The 27,993-nt window shown below is 40.7% G+C and overlaps 1 long non-coding RNA gene across 1 annotated transcript; it reads right to left on the reverse strand.

Annotated features, from left to right (window-relative positions):
* Positions 1-602: 602 nt before the first annotated feature.
* On the reverse strand, positions 603-27,971 carry LOC131402751 (uncharacterized). The gene is made up of 3 exons (XR_009218939.1): positions 27,905-27,971; positions 1,519-1,606; positions 603-746 (listed from the first exon to the last, which is right to left on the reverse strand). It is a non-coding gene; the product is annotated as an uncharacterized LOC131402751 (long non-coding RNA).
* Positions 27,972-27,993: the final 22 nt, after the last annotated feature.

A 27,993-nucleotide genomic window follows, 5' to 3' on the forward strand; every position in this document is an offset into this window, starting at 1 on the left:
CAACACGAATGTTGATTGATATTTTCATTTACATTTATGAGCGAGACAGTAGCGAAACAACCAAGATGTATGTTCAGTGAAATGTCAGAACTTTACTTGTACATTAATGATATAAGTAATTTCATATATTTTTTTTTCTTTGCTAAATTGGATAATGGTTTTCGAATACTGGAAGAAAATTTCCTCGATTTTTTATGCTATTCACGATATAATGGCTATGGACATGATACACTTTTCTATTTAAATTGCATTATTAACATCGTCTCCAGCACTTTCTTAAGTCTAGAGCCTGGACTCAAAACAATAAACAAAACCAAATCAACCCCTGATTTTTGGCTTTGACTGATTTCCATGGTGTAAATATTCCCAGCAGAGTCAGTTTCAAGCAATCAACATAATGCCACCGAATGAGGAGTTGGAAAGAGATGCGCAGTAAGTAGCAATTTAATGTTTAATAATGACTGTGTTTAACAATCAGCCCTCAAGATTCTTGAAAATTTAACCATCAGCTGTCATGAGGCAGTACCAGCCGACTCCAGGACGTCACAGGCTGTGTGTGCTGTTTTCAGAACGCAGAACAAGCCTGGCCTCAGAGTGGACGGCAGTGCAGGGATTGTTTCATCTACAGAGGCGAAGTGCTTCACCGTTACTTAGCTGGTGGGTTCAGGACACAGATTTTTTGTTGTTCTTCCATTAATTCAGCCAATATTTATGGAGCGCCTGCTACATACTAATCAGTAGGATGCCTGTTGAGACAGTAAACCCATGGTGAATAAAACAGACACAGCCCTGCCTCACGGCGCGTATGTTCCCCACTAGCTCTCTGTCTACCAGACTCTGCAGAATCCCTTCTCTCCCAGGTCGGCTCATGCTCTCTGCTCAGCACCTCACGTTCTGGAGCCCGGTGGAAGGGCTCACAGTTGTGCCAGACAGCCAGGAGCCAGCCTTGACCACTCCCTCGCCTTCCTTTTCCAAGCAATTCACCAATCCTGGCCATTTCCCTTCCTGCCGGAGCTGCCAAGCCCTCCCACTACTCTCCACCTCTGCTGCCACGACCCTGGCACAAGCCCTCATCATCTCTCGCCTTGACTTCTTCAGAAGCCTCCTAACTTCCTGCTCCGTCTTCCCTTAGTCCGCTCTCCACTCAGCAACCAGGAAATTTTTTTAAAAAATAAAAAATCCTGTTTTTCATTTTTTGTTTTTTTGGTGAGGAAGACTGGTCCTGAGCTAACATCTGCTGCCAATCTTCCTCTTTTTTCTTGAGGAAGATTGTTGCTGAGCTAACATTTGTGGTAATCTGCCTCTATTTTTTGTATGTGGAATGCTGCCACGGCATGGCTTGATGTGTAGTGCGTGGGTCCACACCCGAGATCCGACCCCATGAACCCTGGGCCACTGAAGTGGAGCACGCGAACTTAACCACTAAGCCACCGGGCCAGCCCCCAAAACCTGTTTTTGCGTCATTCTTCGGCTTAAAACCCTGTAAAGACAGTCCAGCATGGTGGTGCAAGGCCTCACCTCTGGATCCAGCCCACATGGGTGTGTGGTTCACCAGCTGGGTGACCTGGGGCACAATTATATAGCAGCTCTGTATCTGTTTCCCCACCTGCAGAAGGAGGATGATATAATATCCACTGAACAGTGTAGCTTTGAGGATTAAATGAGTTAGCATATGTGAAGTGCTCAGAACAGTGCATCGTCCTTATCATCGTCATCGTCGTTAGGATAAAGACCAAACCCCTGACCAGAATCTTCCAGTCTCGGCTGTCAACACTCACCCTGCTGCTCTGTGTTCCAGAACCCAGTCCCTCTCTGCAAGGTCCTCACCACACTTGCCCTTGCCCGAGCTCATCTCGCCGTTGCCGTGACTGCCAGCTTTGCCTTTAACTCAACTCATCCCTCAGAGCTCCTTCAAGACCATGTCTGCAGTGAAGCCTTCCCTCACCCCAGTCTAGATCAAGTCTTGTTATGTTCCTTCAGAGCATGTGTCCCATTGAACTCAATTAGAATGCATATATAACAGTCATGTCCCGTCTACACTGTGGGCTCCATGAGCATTCCCAGTGCCATGTACAGTGCCTGTAACATGGTAGGTGCTCCATATATATAAAACCTTTGTAGTAAATAGGGCTTATCTAAGACCCATCTGAGAGAACACTTGTTGTAAGCCATGTCTCATTCAGCAAAATTCCAGTATGAATTAGAAGGTTTGGCTGTATGCATGGATTTGATTAATGGTGGTATTTGACATCAACTCTTCACCCTGTTACTCCCATTTCCCAAAACTTCCAAGGACCCCGCTTAGCCTCTACCAAGTGCTCGGCATGGCAGGAAAAGAACAAGGATAATATCAAGACTTTGGGGCCTTGCCAAAGTATTTGACCCTATAGAGTTGCTAGCTGTGAGCAATCTCCACTTCCCAAGGCCATTCCTAGAGATTCCAGTGAGTAAGTAGTTGTCACAAACACTTATTGAGCACTCACTGGATACAAGACATCATAGCAGCTGTTTCCTACATGCGACTAAACTGGAGAGGGGGTCAGCTTTTCAAAGGAGAGCCTGAAAACCAGGGAGGTTGACCTCACTAGGATCGAGCGATTCTTCCCTTGTGGGCACCTGACACAGTGGCTCCAACATATTTTGTTATGTGTTTTAAGTCTTATCTATTAGGGAAACATACTAAAGTATTGGAGTGAAATGTCATATCTGGGATTTGCTTTAAACTATCCCAACAACAAAAATGGTAAGGAGAACAGATGAGACAAGAATGGCAAAATGTTGGTAACTGAAGCTAGGTGAGGGATGATGGATACATGGACAGAGAGTGGGTGAAGAGATTCATTAGACTAGACTCTATTTTTGAGTGTGTGTGAAAATTTCCATAACAAAGTTTTTAAATAGCCTCAAAATAGCAAAATAGCTAAAATTGATAGAACTGTAGGAATTCATTGACAAATCCACCATTGTGGTGGGAACTTACAACATACTTCTTTCAATTACACGTGGATCTAACAATCAAAAGCTTAATTTCATGGGCACAAAACTTAGCACCCAACAACTAGAGCATACAAAATCTTTAGAAACACACATGGATGGAACATTTATAGAAATTGATCATATACTAAGCCATGAAACAAGTATCAACAAAATTCAAAGAATCTGTACCATATAGACTATGTTCTTGGAACACAATGCAATTATGATATAAATCAATAATAAAAAGACAAATAAAACTGTCTAAATATTTGAAAGTTTGAAATGCATTCTAAGTAACCCATAGGTCCAAGAAGAACTGTCTGATAATGAATCAAAACTTGTGAAATGCCATGAAAACAGTACTTGGAGATATATTTATAGCTTTAGCTTTATTTTATTTATTTATTTTGTGTGTGTGTGTGTGTGAGGAAGATCAGCACTGAGCTAACATCCATGCTAATCCTCCTCTTTTTGCTGAGGAAGACCGGCTCTGAGCTAACATCTATTGCCGATCCTCCTCCTTTTTTTTCCCCCCCAAAGCCCCAGTAGATAGTTGTATGTCATAGCTGCACATCTTTCTAGTTGCTGTATGTGGGACGCGGCCTCAGCATGGCCAGAGAAGCGGTGCGTGGGTGCGTGCCCAGGATCCGAACCCCGGGTCGCCAGTAGCAGAGCACGCGCACTTAACCGCTAAGCCATGGGGCCGGCCCAATAGCTTTAGCTTTAAATGCTTATTTTTACCTGAAAATTAGTGAGCAAAGTACACATCTTCAGACATTGGAAATATAACAGCAGAAAAACTTTTTAAAAAATGAAGGAAACAGATAAAGAAAAAGAACAGAATTTTATGAACATGAAAACCAAAAATACGTTCAAGAAGATTTATGATGTCAAAATTAATTCTTGGAAAAGGTTGATGAATTTGACAAAATATCTGGCATGATTTATGAAGAAAAAATAGAAAGGACAAATCAATAGTATTAAGAATGAAAATGGGACGTAACTTCAGATAGAGTTTTTTTGTTGTTGTTGAGGAAGACTTGCCCTGAACTAGCATATGTTGTCAATCTTCCTCTACTTTGTATGTGAGCTGCCGTCACAGCATGGCCACTGATAGACAAGCGGTGTGGGCCTGTGCCCAGGAACTGAACCCGAGCTGCCGAAGCAGAGCGCACCGAACTTAACCACTAGGCCACGGGGGCTAGCCCCAGATAGAGGTTTTTAAAAGTTAAGAGAGCAAGAATACTATGAACAATTGTATGACGTTAGATTTGAAAACTTAGAAATGTAATCATTGGTAGAAAATCCTCCTACAAAAAAAATACTCAGCCAATTGTTTGCCGTGGTAAGTGCCATCAACTCTCAAGTAACTTATCCCTCCACTCTTATACAGTTCTAGAAATTTTTTTTAAAAACAAGAGGAAACACTTCTCCCCCACCCCCACCATGATGCTAATACATTGATACCCAAACAAGACAAGGACCAAATCAAAAAGGAAAATTCAGGCCACCTCACTTAAGAAATGCCTGGCACATTTGCATTTCATTTTTCTTTCTCCTTCCCTCTAGAAATTGGTATTTCAATAGACAAATATCATATCAGCCAACATTTAATCACTTAAGTGCAAATTTCCTTTTTTGGGTTAACTCAGAAAAACTTGGGCAGACCAGTCTAATGCTTAGAATTGCTCTCAGGGTCCCATTTATTTCACCTACTTAAAGAAATTATTCTTGGTTCGACATTTTTCACACTGTTCTTAGATTCAAGCAAAAAGAGAAACAAGTTAAATTAACCTAAGTTTTTGTGTGTGTGTGTGTGAGGAAGATCAGCCCTGAGCTAACATCCAATGCCAATCCTCCTCTTTTTTGCTGAGGAAGATCAGCCCTGGGCTAACATCCGTGCCCATCTTCCTCTACTTTATATGAGACACCGCCACAGCATGGTCTGACAAGCGGTGAGTTGGTGCGTGCCTGGGATCCGAACCTGCGAACCCCGGGCCGCCGAAGCTGAGGGCGTGAACTTGACTGCCACGCAAGCGGGCCAGCCCCTAAATTAACCTAAGGTTTTATGGAGTTAGAAACAAGTTACCAATTTTGGTTGTCAATTATCCTCTTCAATCCTGCCTGGGCTGTCAGGATGGGCTAGGGTCACTTCTGGGAGGGGGAGTGGCTTGGAGGGGTCTGGGCTCAATCCAAGTTGAGTGCCTCTGAATTAAGTAAAAAGGACATAGCTGCTTTCAAAGCCCAAATACCAACTCCCAGAACAGTTCCCTACGATTAGGAAGTGCCAGGCCCATAAGTCTCCATAAATATTTGTTGAATAAATGCAATACAAGGCAGATTTATTTCTTATTTATTCTCTCCTCTGGGGAAAATGGAGTCACAGGTAAAGTTTATATTTCTGTAAAATAATTAGATAATATACATTTCTAGGGAAAAATGCTTAGCTACATTATATAATAAGATACCTTGATAAACTCATAACTTAATAAAAGCCAAAAAAGAGAGGGAGAAGGGAAATTTAAACCTGCTAAATGATAATGCTTCTTATTGTTTTCTAGGTACAATCTAGGAATCCATTTTCTATTACATCAGAAACAAAAGCCACAAGATAGTAAGCATTCTTGCTTAAAAGACCAGTGTCCAATAACATCAAATTAAACAGCTATACATTGACTACTCTAAATTAAATGAATGGTCAGTGTTGAGTTGCATAGGTAGAATTTTATATGAATGAAAAAGTATCAAGGAGGTAGGTAAGCCCCCAGTACAAATGCTAGGGATGACATTTATGAACTGACTCTCCATCCATAATATCAAGATAAGTGGGTGGGAATGAGCAGCTAAGATAAAATGTATATCTGGAATTCAATTTTGATGTGTCAATGCCAGCAGAGCGATAACACAAAGTAATCAGTGAGCTAGAATATGTATGACTAGGAGAAAGGAAAAGAACACTTTCTCCTGAGTCTTGTTTCCTGTGATGAAATAATTGGCCCCTCATGAGTGAGTGTGCAGTACAGATTGGGTGTAGAGCTAATCATTGGAAACGAACTCGTTCTATTAGGTTGATGTCAATGAAAGTCATTACTGAGGGTCAAAATGATTGACTATTGGCAATTCTGTCTGGTTCAACATAATACATCCCTGAGCTATTGATCTGAATTTGATCCATGTGGCATTGTGTGTGGCTTATCTGAAAGTGGCATTTAGCTATCTTCATGTCTAGAAGACCACTGAGCTGTGGGCGAGGAGGCATCAGCAGAAAGCAGCCGAAGAACCAGACAACACAGAGCAGGATGTGACTTAATGACCACAAAGACCTAGTTAGTAATGGCTAGAAAGACCAAATACACTGGTTCAAAAGCCAAGATGTACAAGATAATTAGAAGAGAAAGAAGCGAAAAGAGATAAAGAGAGTAGGGAAAAAGATGATTGTTTTTTTAATGAACGGGAAGGAAGGGCAGATGGAGGTGTGCCATGGAGGATGGAGAGCAGCAGACCCACTACAGGGATGAGAAGAAATAGCTGAGGTGGACGCGAGAGGCCAACTCCAACAGCACTGGGGGCCAGGGCAAGTGGTCGACATATCCCCTTAGGGTCTCATAGGTGCTTATAGGTCTGTGGGGACATTGGGTGAATAGACAAGCTAAGCCTGTCCCTTCAGTGGCCTCTGGGGGCAGGATGTGTTTCACAATGCCCCATTGTAACAACTAGGGGCTAAAATGAGGCTGAGATGACCCAGACCTGGCAGAGGGCAGAGCTCTAGGTGGCCAGGCATAGCTTCCACTCCCACTTCGGGGAAAGCAAAGGGCAGAAGCAGAAGAACGCTGCCAACCCTACAGGAGAAAATGGACCTCTCTCCAGTCCTTGAAAATGATGAGAACAGGAACACATTTCTCAATACATCATCTACTCAATCATATTATGTATCACAAAGAAAAATATCAAGTCGTCTTTAGATTGAGTCTACCAAAGGCATAGATCCCTGCCTCCCCATGACAGCGGATGGGACTAGAGCCTGACAGGGAGTCTCCTAAGGGGATCACAAACACGGTTCTGTCTCTATGGTGCAGCCCTTGGGTGCTGCCCACCTGGGGTGTCCGAAGCCAAATCACCATCATCCCCAACAATCAGCACTGCACCTTCAGTCACCAGAGCCAGATAACTGAATCACTCGAGATATCTCCTCCTCTCCCACCCAGTGCCAGGCTTGTAAATTCCACCTTCTAAATGTTCTCCATACCACTATCCCTTGCGTTCCATCAAGACTTTTTGCCTGGACAACTCTAACAGCCTCCTAACTCACCTCCTTGCCTCTGTTCTGCCCTCCTATTCCCCAGGAACCTTCCTTCTAAAACTCATTTAATCCAGCCACTCTCTGCTCAAAGTCCTTAAATGGCTCCCATTGCATTCAGGACAAAGCCCAAACTCCTTGTCATGGTCCAGGTCCCCCATGGGTCCTCTGCCGACTTGACTACACTCATCCCTTGCCACGCTGAAGCAGACCCCGTGTCCACCCGTGCTGAATTATTACTGATTTCTCAACACACCACTCTCACATGAGCTGTGTTTGTACATACTGTTCTCCCACTTGGAATTTCTCCTCCCCTTATCCACTCAGCGAACTCTTCATTCCTGGTTTCTCAGCACAGGCATCACCTCCTCTATGAAGTCTTTCTAGATTCATGTACCCTGGACTTACCTCCACTATAGACTCAATCACATCACCTGGCTCCGTTTATATGAGTCTCCCCCACAGACTGTGAATCCCTAGTGGGCTGGAACTGATTCTTACTCGATTTTGAATTTCTAGTACCTCATATTGTCTGGGACAAATGGGTATTTAATGTTTATTAAGATTAAAATGAAATTAAAGTGCTCAATTCTGCCCCAATGTTCAATTGAAAAATCAAGATCTATCTATTATCCAGTGTCATTGGCCCAGCCGCCTGTGGATTCTGATGAGTGGCGTGGGCATTTCGGTGTGAGAGATGGCATTTGTGATGATGGTTGGCGAGAAATGATCAGCAAACCGTGAAGCCAGGAAGCTTCATGTATACTGTGTGACTCAGCTCTGAGCCCAGAATCTCACTTGACGAAAGTGGTGAAGTCAGAGTGTCTGGTCCTGCTGACCGACATCTCAGCTGCTGGTGCCCGTAAATCAATCTCTTTTGAGTCTCAGCTTAAAGGACAGGTTGGCTAGACAACACTTAAATTAAACTCCGGTGGAAGGACATTTTTATTGCTCTAGATCTTTCACAATTGTTACTTACGAACGACCAGTCAAAGCATAGATAGACAAAGGCTATTTTCTGTCATCTTTGCATGCTGTCAGTGACAGGTCATCTCAGGACTACACACTTCCCTCAGAAGGCTGCCCTTTCCTGCAACAAGGCAACCACAGAGCTGCCCTGAGAGCTGAGCAGGTGATGGCAAGTCCCTCACCACCCCCTTGCCCACCAGCGTCCCTCAGTGATTGCATCCACAAACCAGAGAGCTGGTCCTTCTATCGAACACGATTAGATAAAATTTCCCTGATGCATTTAAGTCATCACAAAGCACCACTGTTAATTTCATTAAAAGACACGTGCTGTCATTTTTGTGTCGCTTGTGGCTGAAACCGTGCTAAAATTAAATGTGATGGAAAGTTTAGGAAAAACTGTGGCTTTGTGTGAGATTTCCAGAAGCGTCTGGTGATGGTGAAGAAGAAAGTGAAGGCTTACAGGGACTAGATATGCCTTGAGCCCTCTTTAGAAAAAGATGGAGTATTAGTAATATGTTAAAGACCCTGCACCAAGGGTCAGGAAGACGGGGTCTAGTCCCTGCTCTGCCACCAACTGTGCTGTATTGTATTAGCCACTTAATCCTGTTGGGCCTCAACTTCCTCATCCTGCACAGTGTTGATCTCATATTCTGTTCGATGGCTTGTAAGCCTTTTCTTCAAATGCTCTAGTGCGGATCCATGAAAGGGGACAATAGCTCTCCCCGTGGCCCCAGTGTTGTCCTGGATCAGCTAGCACCCTTCCCTCTGAGCCGAAGCTACTCCTGGGGCTGAGAAAGGGGCCAGGATTTTAGTCTCTTAAGTCTTATTTACTCTCTACCATCAAGCAGCAAACCTCATGGGTTCAGAGGTTCATTCTGTGAGCAGGGTGTGCTGAATATTCTCTTTGGTCCCCTTCCCAGATCCACGTGCCTCCCTTCTCCATCTAGTTCTGCGTCTCAGAAGCCTGACATCTATGAATTGCATCACACAGCCCCCTTGATCCCTGGGTTCCCTTCAGGTTTGGTCAATGGGAGGCATTGGCATGAGATTGGCAAGACAGAGGACATGAATACTGCTGTTCATGAATATATATGCATGAATATCACTATCTATTACAACTGTAGCTAGATTCTAGAAGTTTTGGCCTTACTTGTCCTTAGAGATAGGGTGTATCTTCAATGGGTTGTGTGATGCTACATGAAATCAGGGAAATAGAGCTGTTTCTTAATGGAGCTACGATACCTCAATCTCCAAACACCACTGTTCTTTGATGGGGTGCCTCCGTAGAGGCTGTACCCTATGCTGGGTGAAAGTGAATTCTCTGAAGTCAGACACGTCTGGGATAAAATATCACTCCTGTTACTTGCTGTGGAATTATGAGCAGATACTCAACCCCTCTAAGCTTCAATTATATCAAAATGGCAATAAGAATAGTAGCCACCTGTGATGGTTAATTTTATGTGTCAACTTGACTGCCACGGGGTGCCCAGATTAAACATTATTTCTGGGTGACTCTGTGAGGGTGTTTCTGGATGAGATTATTTAAATCGGTGGACTCAGTAAAGTAGATCACCCTCCCCAGTGTGGGTGGGCATCATTTCATCTGTTGAAGGCCCAAAGAGAACAAAAGTTGGAGGAAGAAGGAATTCGCCCTTTTTCTGCCTCACTGATTGAGCTGGCACATCTTTTCTTCTCTGGACCTCAGTCTAGAACCTACACGGTTGGCCTTCCTGGTTCTTAACCTTCAGACTCAGAGTGGAACTATGCCACCAGCTTTCTTGGGTCTCCAGTTTGCAGAAGGCAGATCGTGGGACTTCTCAGTCTCCTTAATCGTGTGAGCCAATTCCTCGTAATAAATCTCTTTATATATTTATATATCCTATTGGTTCCTATTAGTTCTGTTTCTCTGGAGAACCTGACTACTACACCACCTCATAAAACTGTTGAGATTACTGAGCAAAACACGACCATGAGGTGCTTATCACAGTGCCTGGCACACAGTATGTGCTCAATAAAATAGGTCTATTATTGTAGTTATTGGTAATAGAACTACCGTTAATAATATATCCAGGGAGTATCTCAGTTAAGAACCAGAAAACTTATTGTGTGATTTCTTTGAAGAGCAGAGAAAGAAGTGCACATTTGGCTGTTTGTAATTCAGCAATAGTAAATTGCACCAACCATATTCATTGCCCTTCCCATCTCATCTTCTAGTTAGATTTCCTCATGACTTTCCTTTATTTTATCCCTCTCAGAGGATGAAAATGATCTGAAGAGTATTTTTGATTTCATGATTCTTTGCAAAATCCCTTATGTTCTCAGAAGGAGCAATGCCCTTTAAAATCTAATCAACAAATAAACAAGCCAGTGACCACAGGGAAGCCTGCACAGAATGGAAATGTGTGTCACTTGGAGGTCTCTTATGATTTCATATTTTAAAAAGACAGAGATGCAAAGGTTTATTTTTAAGGGGTATTTATTTATTTATTTATTTATTGCTACCAACACCTTTTAAAGATGCATCAAAAATATAAAGATTTACAAACTATGCATTCAGTTCATTTTCATTCAGACAATGTATAAAGGTTGTTGGTCTCAAATATTTTTGAAAACCCCGTTAACTTGATATTGATTTTTAATTGAACATTGAAGTAGAAGTGGGGCACTTGAATTTTATTTTAATCTTTAGAAACTTGAAATATCTGTTATGTCCCAGACAATATTAGATATGGAAAATTCAAAATTGAGTAAGAATCAGTTCCTGCCTTAGGAGTTTATAGTCTAGTGGGAAAGACACATGTGTAAACAGATCCCAAGGATGTGATTAGTTCTGGAAGTCTACCCTATCAGTATACTAGGATATTTTCACCAGGTTTAACCAAATCAGAAAAGGAGTCCACTAACTTTCTAAGAGTGTTCAAGGCAGAATTTATGGTTTTATTGATGGCAGGTTGATGGTATTAGGTTAACTTTTTAGTCTGGGTGAGACCTATTGTTTGAGTTCCCCATCCCAAACATGAGGCTTGAGTGTTGTCCAGGTGGAAAGGAAGCATGGACATACCCTTACATGCCTCTGTGTTCCCTCAGCTTCCTGGAGTGGCCTCGAGCTCACTGTAGTTATCTTAAAAGGTAGATATTAATAAAATGCTTATCCATTTGACTTTATGCCTACAGACTAATTTTCATTGGTGTTTGCGTAATCCCTTTTAGTATCTCTTATTCCTGGCTGGATGTCTGTTTGCAGGTAAAGTTCACAGAGTGTTAATGTTATTCAGTCAATCAACAGTGTTTATTGAAGACCTGTTTTGGGGCCCAAGGAGGAAGAGGCAGCCTTGTTGGTAGAACAAGTGGTTACCTGCTTTGTGTGACCTGAGAGCATTAACAGGATGGTCCCTCTGCCACAAACAAGAGCCTCCTTTCCAACACATATTAAACTAGCAGCTGTTGCCCTAAATTCCACCACTAGAGACTCATTATTTTGATTTAGCAGGCATCCTCCTTTAAATGTCAATTCCAGGTTAAATCTGGTTGATAAGCACATGGGGTTCATTAACTCTCCTCTCTATGTTTGAAATTTTCCACGATAAACTTTTTTTTTTCATGTTTACACTCTTTTTGACCTAGCAATTTCATTTCTGATCCTAAGGGTATAATCTGAAATTCAGAGATTTGTGCATGAAGATATTCGTTGCAGCATTATTCATAGCAAAAGCATCAAAACAACTAAGTGGCCAAGAATAGGGGAATGATTAAGTCAATTATAGTCCACCCCTGAGCTAGAACACTGTGCAACATTAAAAGTTATATTTAAGAAGGGTTTGTGTAATGATGTGTCACTTATATTCATAAGTGAAAAAGCAGGATCCCAAATAGTTGATATGATACAGTTCCAGCTGTGTAAAATGTTAAGGATTGAGGAAAACAGAGTTCCAGGAGACAACAGAAAGCCCTGGGTGTGACATGTGGAAAGTAATATGTATGCTGTTTCTGTGCTCGACTGTAACGAAAGATGTACCAGGACCAGGCACAGAGTGAATGAGGACATTTATACACACACGCTGCCCTAGAGTTTTTTTTTTGTTTTGTCTTATTCTTTTTTGTGTGTGTGTGAGGGAGACTGTCCCTGAGCTCATATCTGTTGCCAATCTTACTCTTTTTGCTTGAGGAAAACAGTCCCTGAGCTAACATCTGTGCCAATCTTCCTCTGTTTTGTATGTGGGATACCGCCACGGTGTGGCTTGAGGAGCAGTGTGTCGGTCCACGCCTGGGATCTGAACCCGTGAACCCCAGGCCGCTGAAGCAGAGAGTGTGAACTTAACCATTGTGCAGCCAGGCTGCCCCTGTGCTGTCTTATCCCTAAATGGGAAGCTGAATAAGCCGCGTGGCAAGTGCAAGTGGGCCAGCCTGGTGACGGCTGCGTCAATCACAAGGAGACTGGATGGGGTGGGACTAATGAACTATCTGAATGGAAATGACCAATCCTGTGGAGAAATGGTTTCTGCTGTCACATTAGCAGTGAGCGGCTGGGTATTAATGTTGGCAGGGAGAGTGTCTCTGATAAACCAGTGAGTGCGGTTTGAGTTTGTGCCTTTCCAACTATTGTCTAAGATATGGAGAGAACCCAGCCAGTCACTAAAGGGACTTGGGCAGTAATTTAATGTAGTACACATGTGATAAGAAAAATGTTTCTAAATGTTAGCAGTGATTCTCTCTCGGTGATGGATGTATGGATGATTTTCATTCTCTTGCCTAAGCTCTTGTGTGTTATATAAGTTTCTATAATGAGAAAACATGGATATCAGTAATCTTGTGGGGAGGAAATATGTAAATGTCCTGGGGGAGTCAACCCATTAGTGAGCACTTACTATGGACCAGGCATTGTATTAAGTGCTCTACAGAATCCTCTCTACAAACTCATGAGGTAGCCAGCATTATCATTCTCATTTTACACATGAAAGGAGCCAAAATTTAGAGATATTAAGTATTCAGCATTAGCTCACATTTCTAACAAAGCGGTAGAGACAAATCTTTCTGATTAGAACCTGTGCTCTTAGCCACGACTGAACGAACATGCTCTCTTTCTCTTGGTTTTGTAAGAGCATCCCCATAAGATAGTGGTCCTTTCGATGGGTGAAAAAGTAGAAAGGGTAATTTGAGGGCGTTCAACCAACGTGTATTAAGTACCATAGGACACGGCCAAAATGAAGGTGGAGGGTTCAACACACATTACTTTTGCTGAAACCCCAGTAAAACCCCAGTAAAGGGAATTTTTTTAAGCACAATAAGGACAGAGAGAATGGGGAAAGAGAAAACAACAACCAATTTTCGCAAATCATAAAGCAAATGAACAAATATGTGAAACTTAGACCCTTAGCCGGCAGCCAGAAAAACCAAAACCAGCCCAATCTGCACCATGGATTTCTCAAACATTTCAGGAAGCAGCAGCACCAGCATCCTCTTTGGAAGCGAGAGTGAAGATGCTGCAAAAATCAGTAGGCTGGACCACTACAGACCACCAGAAAGGCTACAAGTGAGAGACTGATGAAATCAAGGTTAGTAAGCACGTGCAGCAACTGGAATTCTCACGCATTGCCGGGGGGAGTGTAAAATGGTACAACCTAGAATGGGACAACTTTGGAAAAGAGTTTGGCCGTAGTTATTAAAGCCAAATATATGCCTAATGTATAACCCAGCGATTCCTCTACTAAGTATAAACCCAAGTAAAATGAATGCATATGCCCCCCCAAAAAACATGTACAAGATTGTTCATATTCATAATAACCCAAAATTGGCAAGAGTAGAACACACAAACTGTACTATCTCCATACAGTGGCATGCTATATAGCAAAACACCCCAAAAACTACTGCTCCATGAAACAACATAAAAAATTTTACAGACATAATATTCAGCAAACAAAGCCAAACACAGAAAAATGCATACTGTATGATTCTATTTATGTAAGATTCAAAAACAGGCAAAATATATTTACAGTGATAGAAGCCAGAATAGTGGTTACCACTGAGAGGAGGGTGGCTGGGAAAGGACAAGACAGAGCCTTCTGGGGTGTAGGAAATGACCTATATTTTCATGTTGGTGGTGGTTACATGGATGAATATATATATATATATATATATATATATAATTTGGATAATCTATACATTTAAAATTGTTCACTTTGTGTATGTTATACCTCAATCTTCAAAAAAAAAAAAACAAGAGGATTGATTAAAAGTTTGAGAAGCAGTTACATTTCCAAATCTTTTCCCACTTTGCAACCAGGCAATTTCCATTTCCTAACGCTGGCAGGAAACTAGAGGTTGATCCTGTAGAGACTATAAAATAGAGGGAATCTGGACTGGGACATACTGGCCACAATTTTGGGCAGGGAAGCTGTGCTGAAAACAGGGGTATAGAAGACCATCTCTGAAAATAACCCCAAAACAATTGCACTCCTCCCTGTACGGGCATGCTGCTGCTCCCATCAAGAGGTCGACTCATGTTGACTCCATCGAATCTGCACTGGGCCTATCTTCAACCTATAGGATGCAGATAGTGACATCCTGGGACTTCCAAGCACTGGCATTGAGAAGCCCTGTCAGCCTTCACTATCTCCTTCTGAGAACTTATTGCCATGCTCTGAGGAAGCCGAAGTAGCCACATGGAGAGGCCGACATGGAACAGAGTCAGGCCCTTTGCCCAACAGCCCAGCTGAGCTCCCAGCATCCAATCGCCAGCCATGTGAGTGAGCCATCATGGAACTGGATCCTCCAGCTGGGTGGGCCTCCCCAGCTGATGTCATATAGAACAAACACAAGCTGTCTTTCTAAGCCTAGCTCAAACCGCAACATTGTGAGTAAATATATGACTGTTATTTTAAGCCACTAAGTTTTGCAGCACAACAATAGATAGCCAAAACAAAGGGGAAGTGCCTATGAATACTAAATGCATAAGGACCCCTCCCATCCTTCTTCCTCCATTCTGCTTCCAGAATGCTGGCAGCCAGTCTTTCACCTTCTAGTAAGAAACGAAAGAGTCCTTCTTTACACAATTGGACTAGTTGTACCAGTTTTCTAATTGTGGCAAAACAAATCATCTCAGAACTTATTAGCTTAAAACATCAACATATCATGATTCTGTCTGTACGTTGGGCTGAGGTAGGCATTTCTTCCTCCGTATGTTCTTCCTTAGTGTTACTCACGTGGCTGCCTTCAGTTGAGAGCTGGGCTGGGGCTGGAACATTAAGATCCCCTTGCTCACATGTTTGGCAGTTGGTGCTGGCTGTTTACAGGGGGCACCTCAGTTCTTCTCACACAGCCTCTCATCCTCTAGGGCACACCGTCTCTCCAGCAGCAAAGCCCAGACTTCCTTATGCAAAGACTGGCTTTCAAGAGGCTGAAAACAGAAGGTGCAGCTCCTCTTAAGCCTGGACCAGAAGACGTACAGTGTAACTCCAAAACCAGTCTGGATTCAAGTTAAGGAGAAATGGATTGCACTCCTTGATGGCAGCAGTGGCGCAGTCACATAACAGCAGGGTGCCCTTTGGACACCAATCTAAGAGGAAAGAGCTAACGATATTGACATGGGAGTTCCTCAAGAAGTAGCTCAGCCATATGATGGACAACAGAGGCCCCTTCCTCTGGGGCCTGTTGTTCCAAGTGCAGGAAGAAAGGGCAAACCCCAATGTGCAAGCACTTTTCAAATCTCTGTTCACATCCTGTTGGCTGCTGTTTCATTGGCCAAAGCCAGCCACTTGGCCAAATTTAGAGTCAGCATGGAGGACTACATGTGAAAATGGGGGAATTCTTGCATCTGTTTGTGCAAATAATCTGTCACATGCAGAATTAGGCTGTGAGCACATGAAATGCTCAGAATTTCAGGGACTTCTCTTGGAGTTAAGCATTTCAACTTAATACTCAGACCATTTTCACTTTAGCCCAGCTGACAATTATAGGCATAAACCCTCTTTCATTTGTCATTCAAAAGAAACATTTTGAGTATAACATAAAGCAAATATTTTGTGTCTCACATGGAGAAGATGACTGCCAGCCCACCTAGACAACCAGATCTAGATGATTAGTTGAATATTTTATTGCATTAGCTCTAATTTACTTATAAAAATAAATGGGAAAATGAAAAAGGAAGATGTTAATGTTAGGGATAATAAGGCCACATTTCATAAATGTAATAAAACCAAGACAAGGAGTAAATCACTAAGTGTGTATTTTGACTTGTCAAACTAGGGGATATTTGCCATATTTGCGCTGGATCGGAAAACGTTCTTCTAATACAAAGGAGAAGAAAATTTCACGACACCATGGAATTTTGCCAGCCATGTAGATGAGTGTTATTATGTTGGATGACCTTATCTCAAAGACCAAGAATATGGTACATCATTTTCCCAAGGTGGTAAAATGAGAAGTGATACCATGAGAGGGACTGGGTTATACATAGATACAGTGACTCTCTTCCACATCCTGGCCTTCAACTCTCTCACTAAGAAGGTCACCATATTAAAGGAGCCTCCACATAGTTGGATCCATTTTCTTGGTGTAGATGGAAGTTGACACCACTCTTCATTATGGGTTTTCCCCATTGGACACCATCACCCTTTCCAAGTTCGTTTTCTGAGGCACCTTAATAGGGTCCACCCTAGTAATGTACTATTTAAATTACTTGAATGAAAAGAGAACTAACGGACCCTGCATTATGCAAACTCCCCACCCAACACTCCCAGCCCTCTCTGCCACCCACAAGACTCCTTGAAGAACTGGACCTCAAGATGAGAAGCGACATATTTCCTTTTTTTGTTAGCTCTGAGAAGCTGCCAGACTGGATGAGAAGCCAGAACTTTTCACCTTGTGGGTAAGTAAGAAGTGGTTTAGCATCTTGCCACAGAAAATAGATAATGTTTCACTTGTGATCTTGGGTCTAGAAAAATGTTCTGCCTTTGGAAAAATTTTCAAGGAGACCTCATTACATGTCCTGTTGCTTTATTTATTGAAAGTTATTATAGGGGCATCTATCTTACCTTCATTTTCACACCTCTGCTTGGGCAAGGAATGTGTGTTTTAAGTGGTAGTATGGAACTCACTGAAATGCTTTAGCACACTCAAAAGAGATGGTGAATTGTGTATTAAGGGGCTTAAAGTGAATTAAAATAAGAAAGTTTTAAGAAACAGAGTCTGAAGCCAATGTGATGTATAAGCAATTTGTCATTAAAAATGAATAAAACAAAATCTAAAAAGATGAGTGAGTTTACTGAAGTTGCATAGCGAATTAACAACCGTTTTCACAAGCCACACACCTCATCTCCAAAATAAACACATCAGGGCAGTTAAATGCCAGGCTCACAGTGAAAGAATTGTGTGTTTTATTCACAGTCAAAGTATCTACAGGTCGGTATTTTTCAACCAGCGGCTTATGACCCACTGGTGGGGGGGCGGGGTCATGAAACCAACTTAGTAGGTAACAACCAGCATTTTAAAAGAAATGAAAAGGACTATAATTATAAAGTATCAGATGCTGCATGTAGTGAATATTGATTTCTGAAACGGCTCACTTCCCTCTATCTCGCTGATGTAAAATGTATTTTTCACAGTGGGTCACGGCCAGAAGTCCCTCAAATCAGCATTTCTAGACACTTGAAAAAAGCCAGACGCAGAAAGGCAAATACTGTATGATCTCACTTATATGTGGAAGTTACAGTAGTAACTCATAGAAGAAGAAACTCATAGAAGCAGAGAGTAGAATGGTGGCTGCCAGGGGCTGGGAGGAGGGGAAGATGGGAGGTGGTGGTCAAAGATGTTAAAAAACAAAATTCAACTAAGTAAATTTAAAGATCAAATTGGCTTTATTTGATGATTCATGCATCAGGCAGAATCCCATCTAGCAAACAGAAAGGAGCTCCAAAGAGCTTTACAAAAGGAAAGGTTTTTGAAGGCAGAGAGGGAGTGAGACAAGGAAGTCGTGAACAGAAAAAAAAGATTCTTTTGAGCAAGTTCACCTTCTTTTGAAGGACAAAAGGGGTCTATTAGGAGGATTATCTCACAGCGCTGACCAAGAAATTCCAGACTGATCAGTTAAGATTACTTTCCTGGGGGAGGTTGAAACTGCAATTAGATGAGGTATTAAGTCACATTTTGGTGACGTGGGCTTAGCTCAAGTGACTCCATCTTGGGCCTACTGTCTCCTTTTTAACCATGACCCCTTTTTGATCAGACTCTCATGTTAACTGAGAGATGTGATCAAAATTTAAGGCATTAGCACCACTCTCAGCTACTGCTCGCAGCTTTTGGGGATCCTTTGTGTGGTATCCATAGGTCATGACATTTTTTGTTTAATCACTGTGACATTCACAGGTCACATCTTCAGGTTCACAATCTCTAAGTCAGACATTCTCTTTGTTCCTTTTCTGATGTTCCACCCTTAGCGAGATCATTTGCTTGGTGGTTAGCAGCTGGGAACATGCATTTAAAGCTTGTGAGAGAACACAACACACCAGGAAGATTGTTATGATTATCATGAGCAGGATAATTCCCAATGTCTGGGGTGCATCTCAAAGCCAGGGTCCACAAGACCCAAACCAATCAAAATCAAACGAGTCAAAGACAGACCCAATCGAAGGAGTCACCGTTTTAAGCCAAACGTCTTGCTCAGTGATTTTATGTAACTGAGTTTCCACTTCCCCAGAAGTGTTAATCCAGGAGCAGCAGGTGGTGTTGGCCACAGCGCAGACACCTCCCTGCTCAGTTAAAAGATAATCAAGGGCTTTCCTATTATCAAGAATAACTTTGGGAGTGAGGTCAGCATCATGGCGGAGTGAGCTTTCCCGTGAATTCTTCCCCCACAAGATACAATAAAAGCAACAGCCACAGACCAACAACGGAATCCCAGACAGTGAAAAGCTAGAGCAGAGGGATCCACACTGCCGCACATCTGAGAGCGGAACGTGCTGGGCCCCCGGAGGAAGTGGGGAGAGGTAAGGAGAACTCCGCTCCCTCCCCATCAGATCAGCGATCCGGTCCGCGCGGTTCCCAGAGAGGGGGGAGGGGCGGCCCTCGGCGGGAAACTGTAGCTCTTCGGGCTCTCTCAGCCAGTGGGAAACTCCCGCACAGAGGGCTCAGAGGAGCCACAGGGCTACCATCAACATCTGAGCACCCCAGAGAGCGGATAAAGAGGGGCAAACGAGAAGCCTCCCACGTCAGGGACCCAGAGGGCAAAAGAGAGAGCTCCCCCCTCCCCGCAACCTGGAGTCTGCAGCTCGACCAGATCTAGCGATCCGAGGCAGACCTGAACAAACTGGACTGGACCCGTGGATCGCAGTGGGGAAAAAAAACAAAACAAAACAAAACTGCGGATCGCAGCAGAAAAACTGGGGCAGAGCGCAGGGGGCTTAGACTACACAGCCCTTTACCACCAGACAGTGGCGGCAGGTGGAAATTGCAACCAGAGACTTTCAGGATGAGGAAAATCAAAACCAACACAGGAACCACAATGCAAAAATATATGAAATCACCAGACCAGAAACAAAATGACAAGCACCCAGAAATCAACCCCGAAGACACAGAAATCCATAAACTAAATGACAGAGATTTCAAAATAGCTATCATAAAAACACTCAACGAAATACGAGACAATACAGACAAACAATTAAATGAGATTAGGAGTTTCTTCACAAAAGAGATTGAAATCATAAAGAAAAACCTATCAGTGCTGATGGAGATGAAGAACACAATGGAGGAGATAAAGGAGAATCTGGAATCTTTAAAGAACAGAGCTGACAATACGGAGGAAAGAATTAGTACTTTAGAGGATAGGAATACAGATATACTCCAGATGGAAGAAGAGAGAGAACTAAGACTAAAAAGAAATGAAGAAAGACTCCGAGAAATATCGGACTCTATTAGAAAATGTAACATAAGAATTATAGGTATTCCTGAGGGAGAGGAGAGGGAAAGAGGAACAGAGAGCCTATTCAAGGAAATAATAGCTGAAAATTTCCCAAATCTGGGGAAGGAGCAGGAAATACCAGTAAGCGAAGCCAACAGGACGCCTATATATATTAACAGACAAAGGCCTTCACCACGACACCTAGTGGTAAGGCTAGCCAGGGTCAACGACAAAGAAACAATATTAAGGGCAGCTAGACAAAAACAAAGAATAACTTTGGCCAGAGAGTCTAAGGATTTTTACTGGGCAGGTTGTTGCTTTAGCAGCAGATTCTACAATCTTTCCAAGAGTTAAGAGGAGGTTTCTAATCAAAGCTTCATTTATATTTACCTCTAACCAAGAAAGTAGGGTTCTGCCAAAGGAAGAGAATCCTGAATCATGAACGCCTCCTAGTAACTCCCGTTTGAATCTGTGGCTCAGGACTGGAAAGGTGACAGCCTTGGAGGCTGGTGAAATTTAAGTGTGTGTAGACCATACAGATGGTTTTATTCTGGTGATTCTTGCCTGTGTCCCTTTCTTTGCATAGATCCTGGATGCAAAGTTCCCTAAGTTTGGGGTTGTTAACCAGAGACAGGGAAATGGACCAGGGGGTCTCTAGCATTATGGACAGATGTGTTTTTTGATGACAAATGAAGCAGTCTGAAAAGTGACCCCCCTTAGCAATGGCCTAGGAGATACAGATGATGGCATTATCTTTCTAGGCCCACGTCAGCATAAAGAAAGAAAGAGAAGAGGAAAGGGTTTCACGTTTAGTTAAAGTATGAAGTCTTGATCTGGCCTCTTGGGAGGAAGCAAGTCTTCCTTGGTGTCGGCTACTTCTCTTCCTCGTCACTTTGCTTAGGACGTCTTCAGCATCTGTACAGGACCAGGTGTCAGGTGGAGGCTTTTCCATCTGTGAGAAGTGTACCCAAGCCTCAAGTCCCTGGAGTCTGACTGCCAGCTGGGTGGTGAGGAGGAGCTGGTATAGTCCCTTCCAAGGAGATCCAAGGGCAGTCTTTGTTCTGAGTGATTCCGACTCAGAAGGGTAAGAGAAAATTAGAAATGCTAGTTTGGAGATTCATAGCCAGATATTTTAGGAAACTGGAAGAATTCAGGATCCAGTCCAGTTTACAGATATATAGCAAAACCTCAAAGAGATAATAGGATTAGAATCTTATATAGACAAATATGCAAGCATAGTTTTTCTCTCTATGTTTGCTCCCCTTTTATCAAAGATAATCACAGTAAAACTAATTGCTTTGTATTAAACTTATCTTGATTATTTTCATAAGTGCAGGAAGAATAGTGATTGACCATATAAGCTCTTTTTAAGACTGCTTTGCTGGAACTTTGTAAGCAAGATATCATGCTGATTTCTCCAAGGGGCTTTATTGGCTCCACAAAGCCAACTTTAGTTTCTTAAAGGTTTCTGGGCATCTCCAAATCTACGTACATCTCCCCGAAATATGGCATTCTAGTCAAAGCCTTAGTAATATAACCAATGTGTTCAATTGTGTTCTGTTACAAGGATAACAGATTCTTACTGAACTTATGCAAATAACTATATTGCCCTAAAAAGAATACTCATGAGTTTCTGAATTGTGGAGAGATCAAGTAGGGAGAAAAAGTAAATGATTCATCTTTATTTAAAAGGGTGTACTTTACCAAATTGCTGGTATTCATAGACACCTTAGGAGAAAATGTTTCCTTAAATCTGGAAAAATAAAATATCAAGGAACTGGTAATATTTCAAAGAAAAAGTTATTAAAATTTTAATCATCCTCCTCAGTTTAGTCTGTCCCATGTGATTAATTTTTGTTCTGTGAGAATCCAGTTTTCCATTATTTCTGGAAATTCTTATCCAGTTCAGTTTTATGATTTTAAAGTTATTAAAAACTTGAACTTGTCAAAAGCCCTTTCCATGAATCTCCTTGAAGATGAAGTACTTTTGTGGGAACACTTTTGCAAAACATCAGAGTAAAACAATAACTGTCTGTGAAAAGTCTTAAAGATGCTCATTGTTAAAGATCTGATGGGAGTTCATTATAATGGAATTGACAAGGAAATTTGGTTATTTCTGTAACATGTAACATTTTAAGATAATAACTGGAATTATGACTGATAACATTATACCAGGATGTACTAGACATTAGGAATTTCATACAATTTCTGGAACACTTATAACACACCTGTACCTATACGAATACACCATAAAGGAGGCTTTGTACTAATTCTTATTTGACAATGCTTCCCATATGATTTAACATATCAAATAAGCCTAATTAGTTTAACATCTCTCTTTTTATAAGGAGAGAAAACAAATCTTTTGAGATGTTCCAGGAACCCTCTGGAAAATCCCAAAGTTAATTTGAGGTCAAAAAGACTTCATTTTAGAATTGATTTTTGGGAAGTTTGTCAAAAAAATAAGAACGGTTTTTGAACACTTGGTCAAACAGGATCATAGGACACTGTGTAACAATACCTAGTTATCTATTTAACCATAGTGACAACTAAAGACTTCACATGCAAGTATAGAATGTTACCCAATTGTCAAAAACCTTAACTCTTTTAATAAAGAAGATTCAGCAGTAATCAAAGACCTGATAAAGATAGCACAGGAAATTATTTTGACAGGTCACAAATTCTTTGTTTTCTAAGCAGATTACTTAAGAGGTAAAGAAAAACCTTTCGAAATCTCTAATCAGGAGCAGACTAATAGTCTAAGAAAACCTTGTCCTTTTATCAGATGAAAGAAAATTATGTTCTAGTTTTACATAAATACATTGCTGATTTTAAAACTTAATTTTATGTCTCTTATAATAAATTCATTTGATTTTAGCCAACTTTACACAATGCAAGATTCTCTCTCTCCCTTTCTCTCTTCCCAATTTTCTATTTAATTAGTCCTTATTCTCCTCCTTCCCATCCTGAAATAACCAGCCTCACTTTAGGACAAAATTACTTTCTTTTCCCTCAGAAAATGCATCTCCATTCATAACTTCTCCTATCAAAAACAGATACCCTACTTTCCTAGCTTACAGACATGTTTCCCTTATTACTTCTAGTAGTTTAAATCACATATGTTAGAATTTTTTAACCCTAAAAAACCTTAGTTTTTTAGTGAAAATAAAGAAGTAAACAATTATGAACTGTCTTTTATAATAGCATTCTGTGGCTTGGTAAATTTATAAATACTTTTGATAATTTTTGGAAACGTGCTTTCTTGTAGTAAATTTCTCAGTGTGGCACAACACATGTCTACTAATAGGCCCAAATATCTTTAATTCCTTTGTAAAGCAAAATGTGGATAAACCTATGTTCAGTAATTAATATTTCAGTATTTTATCTTATTTAGAAATGATCTGAATATTCAATGAATTTAACTTAACTCATCATTTAACGTAACTTAGCAAAACTGTAAAATTTCAGGTTACCAAAAAGATTTGGGGAAGCTATTTTAAAAGTTCACATAAAACTTTTTATCCTACTTAGATCTATTTAATTTACTTGTTCTTAACAACTATGTTTAGACTACCTCAAAAACCTTCAGGAGAAGAGTCATAAGACAGAACAACCAAACTGAATTGGCAGTCCAAAACAAATGGGACAAGAAACAAAGGAAATGCAAAAGAACCAGAAAATAAGTGACAAAACAGCAACATTAAGCCCTCATATATCAATAATTACCCTAAATGTAAATGGATTGAACTCTCCAATCAAAAGATACAGAGTGGCAGGATGGATTAAAAAGCAAGACCCAACAATATGCTGCCTTCAGGAAACACATCTTAGCACTAAAGACAAGCACAGGCTCAGAGTGAAAGGATGGAAGACAATACTCCAAGCTAACAGCAAACAAAAGAAAGCAGTTGTTGCCACACTCATATCAGACAAAGTAGACTTCAAGATAAAACAGGTTAAGAAAGACAAAGAAGGGAAATATATAATGATAAAAGGGACACTCCATCAAGAAGACATATCACTTATAAATATATATGCACCCAACATAGGAGCACCAATGTACATAAAGCAACTATTAACAAACCTAAAAGGAGACATCAACAACAACACAATAATAGTAGGGGATCTTAACACCGCACTTACAGCAATGGATAGATCATCCAGACAAAAAGTCAATAAAGAAATAGTAGACTTAAATGACAAACTGGAGAGATGGACCTAGTAGACATATACAGAGCACTCCATCCAAAAACAGCTGACTACACATTCTTCTCAAGCGCGCATGGAACATTCTCTAGGATAGACCATATGTTGGGAAACAAAGCAAGCCTCAATAAATTTAAGAAGATTGAAATCATAACAAGCATCTTTTCAGACCATAAGGCTACGAAACTGGAAATGAACCATGAAAACAAAACTGGGACAGTGACAAAAATGTGGAGATTAAACAAGATGCTACTGAACAACCAATGGATCATTGATGAAATTAAAGGAGAAATCAAAAACTATCTGGAAACAAATGAAAATGATAACATGCCATATCAAACCATATGGGATGCAGCAAAAGCGGTCCTGAGAGGGAAACTCATAGCGATACAAGCCCACCTGAACAAACAGGAAAAAGCCCAAATAGGCAACCTTAAATTACACCTAACAGAACTAGAAAAAGAAGAACAAAGCCCAAAGCCAGCAGAAGGAGAGAAATAATAAAAATCAGAGCAGAAATGAATGAAATTGAGACCAAAAAAACAGTAGAAAGGATTAATGAAACAAAGAGTTGGTTCTTTGAGAAGATAAACAAAATCGACAAACCCTTAGCCAGGCTTACTAAGAAAAAAAGAGAAAAGGCTCAAGTAAATAAAATTAGAAGTGAAAGAGGAGAAATTACAACGGATACCATGGAAATACAGAGGATTATAAGAGAATACTATGAGAAATTATATGCCAACAAATTGGACAATCTAGAAGAAATGGATAAATTCTTAGCCTTATACAACCTCCCAAAATTGAACCAAGAAGAAATGGAGGATCTGAATAGACCAATAACAAGTAAAGAGATTGAAATAGTAATCAAAAACCTCCCAAAAAATAAAAGTCCAGGACCAGATGGCTTCTCCAGTGAATTTTACCAAACATTCAAAGAAGATTTAATACCCATCCTTCTCAAACTATTCCAAAAAAAGAGGAAGATGGAACGCTTCATAAATCATTCTACGAGGCCAACATCACCCTGATACCAAAACCAGACAAAGACAATACAAAGAAAGAAAATTACAGGCCAATATTGCTGATGAACATTGATGCAAAAATCCTCAACAAAATATTGGCAAACCAAATACAACAATACATTAAAAAGATCATACACCATGATTAAGTGGGATTTATACCAGGGACGCAGGGATGGTTCAACATCCACAAATCAATCAACGTGATACATCACATCAACAAAACAAAGAATAAAAACCACATGATCATCTCAATAGACGCAGAGAAGGCATTTGACAAGATACAACATCCATTTATGATAAAAACTCTCAATAAAATGGGAATAGAAGGAAAGTACCTCAACATAATAAAGGTCATATATGACAAACCCACAGCCAACATCATACTCAACAGGGAAAGACTGAAAGCCTTCCCTCTGAGAACAGGAACGAGGCAGGGCTGCCCACTCTCACCACACCTGTTCAACATACTACTGGAGGTTTTGGCCAGAGCAATTAGGCAAGAAAAAGGAATAAAAGGAATCCAAATAGGCAACGAAGAAGTGAAACTCTCACTATTTGCAGATGACATGATTGTATATATAGAAAACCCTAAAGAATCTGTTGGAAAACTATTAGAAACAATCAACAACTACAGCAAAGTTGCAGGGTACAAAATCAATCTACAAAAATCAGTTGCATTTCTACATGCTAATAATGAACTAACAGAAAGAGAGCTCAAAAAGATAATACCATTTACAATTGCATCAAAAAGAATAAAATACCTAGGAATAAATCTTACCAAGGAGGTGAAGGATCTATACAATGAGAACTACAAGACATTATTGAAAGAAATCCATGATGACATAAAGAAATGGAAAGATATCCCATGCACGTGGATTGGAAGAATAAACATAGTTAAAATGTCTATATTACCTAAAGTAATCTACAGATTCAATGCAATCCCAATCAGAATCCCAATGACATTCTTCACAGAAATAGAAAAAAGAATACTAAAATTTATATGGGGCAACAAAAGACCCCGAATAGCTAAAGAAATCCTAAAGAAAAAGAACAAAGCAGGAGGCATCACAATCCCTGACTTCAAAACATACTACAAAGCAATAGTAATCAAAACAGCATGGTACTGGTACAAAAACAGACACACAGATCAATGGAACAGAATTGAAAGCCCAGAAATAAAACCACACGTATACGGACAGCTAATTTTCGACAAAGGTGCTAAGAACATGCAATGGAGAAAGGAAAGTCTCTTCAATAAATGGTGTTGGGAAAACTGGACAACCACATGCAAAAGAATGAAAGTGGACCACGTGCTATCGCCATTCACAAAAATTAACTCAAAATGGATCAAAGACCTGAAGGTGAGACCTGAAACTATAAAACTCATAGAAGAAAATATAGGCAACACACTATTTGACATTGGTTTTAAAGGAATCTTTTCGGATGACATGCCTACCCAGACTAGGGAAACTAAAGAAAAAATAAACAAGTGGGACTTTATCAGATTAAAGAGCTTTTATAAGACAAATGAAACCAGAATCAAGATGAACAGACAACCAACCAGCTGGGAGAGAATATTTGCAAAACATACATCTGACAAGGGGTTGATCTCCATAATATATAAAGAACTCACACAATTGAACAACAAAAAAACAAACAATCCGATCAAAAAAATGGGCAGAGGAAATGAACAGACACTTCTCCAAGGAAGATATACAGATGGCCAATAGGCACATGAAAAGATGCTCAACATCACTAATCATCAGGGAAATGCAAATCAAAACAACACTAAGATATCACCTCATGCCTGTTAGAATGGCTATAATCACCAAGACAAAAAACAACAAATGTTGGAGAGGATGTGGAGAAACAGGAACCCTCGTACACAGCTGGTGGGAATGCAAATTGGTGCAGCCTCTTTGGAAAACGGTATGGAGATTCCTCAAAGAATTAAAAATAGAGATGCCCTATGATCCAGCCATCCCACTACTGGGAATCTATCCAACGCATCTGAAATCAACAATCCAAAGAGGCTTATGCACCCCTATGTTCATTGCAGCATTATTCACCATAGCCAAGAAGTGGAAGCAACTTAAGTGTCCCTCAACTGACGACTGGATTAAGAAAATGTGGTATATATATACAATGGAATACTACTCAGCCATAAAAAAAGACAAAATAGCCCCATTTGCAACAACATGGATGGGCCTGCAGCATATTATGTTAAGTGAAATAAGCCAGAAAGAGAAAGACAAATACTGTATGATCTCACTCATATGTGGAATATAAACCAACACATGGACAGAGAAAACTGGACTGTGGTTACCAGGGGCAGTGGGGGTGGGAGGTGGGAGGTGGGGGGTGGGGGGTGGGCACAAGGGGTGAAGGGAGTCATATATATGGTGATGGACAAACAAAAATGTACAACCCAAAATTTCACAATGTTAGAAAGAATTAAAACATCAATAAAAAAATAAATAAATAAATAAATAAAATTTTACCTTAGGAAAAAAAAAAAAAAAAGGAATAATGTCTAAATTTTACCTTGCCAGGCATATTTCTTCCCATTTAAATCAATAGCAAAATCTTCAGGGTAGAAGTCAATTATGCTAGAATCCTGTATCAGGGAGAAA

The sequence above is a fragment of the Diceros bicornis genome, unplaced genomic scaffold (genome assembly GCF_020826845.1).
Source record: "Diceros bicornis minor isolate mBicDic1 unplaced genomic scaffold, mDicBic1.mat.cur scaffold_252_ctg1, whole genome shotgun sequence".
NCBI lineage: Eukaryota > Metazoa > Chordata > Mammalia > Perissodactyla > Rhinocerotidae > Diceros > Diceros bicornis.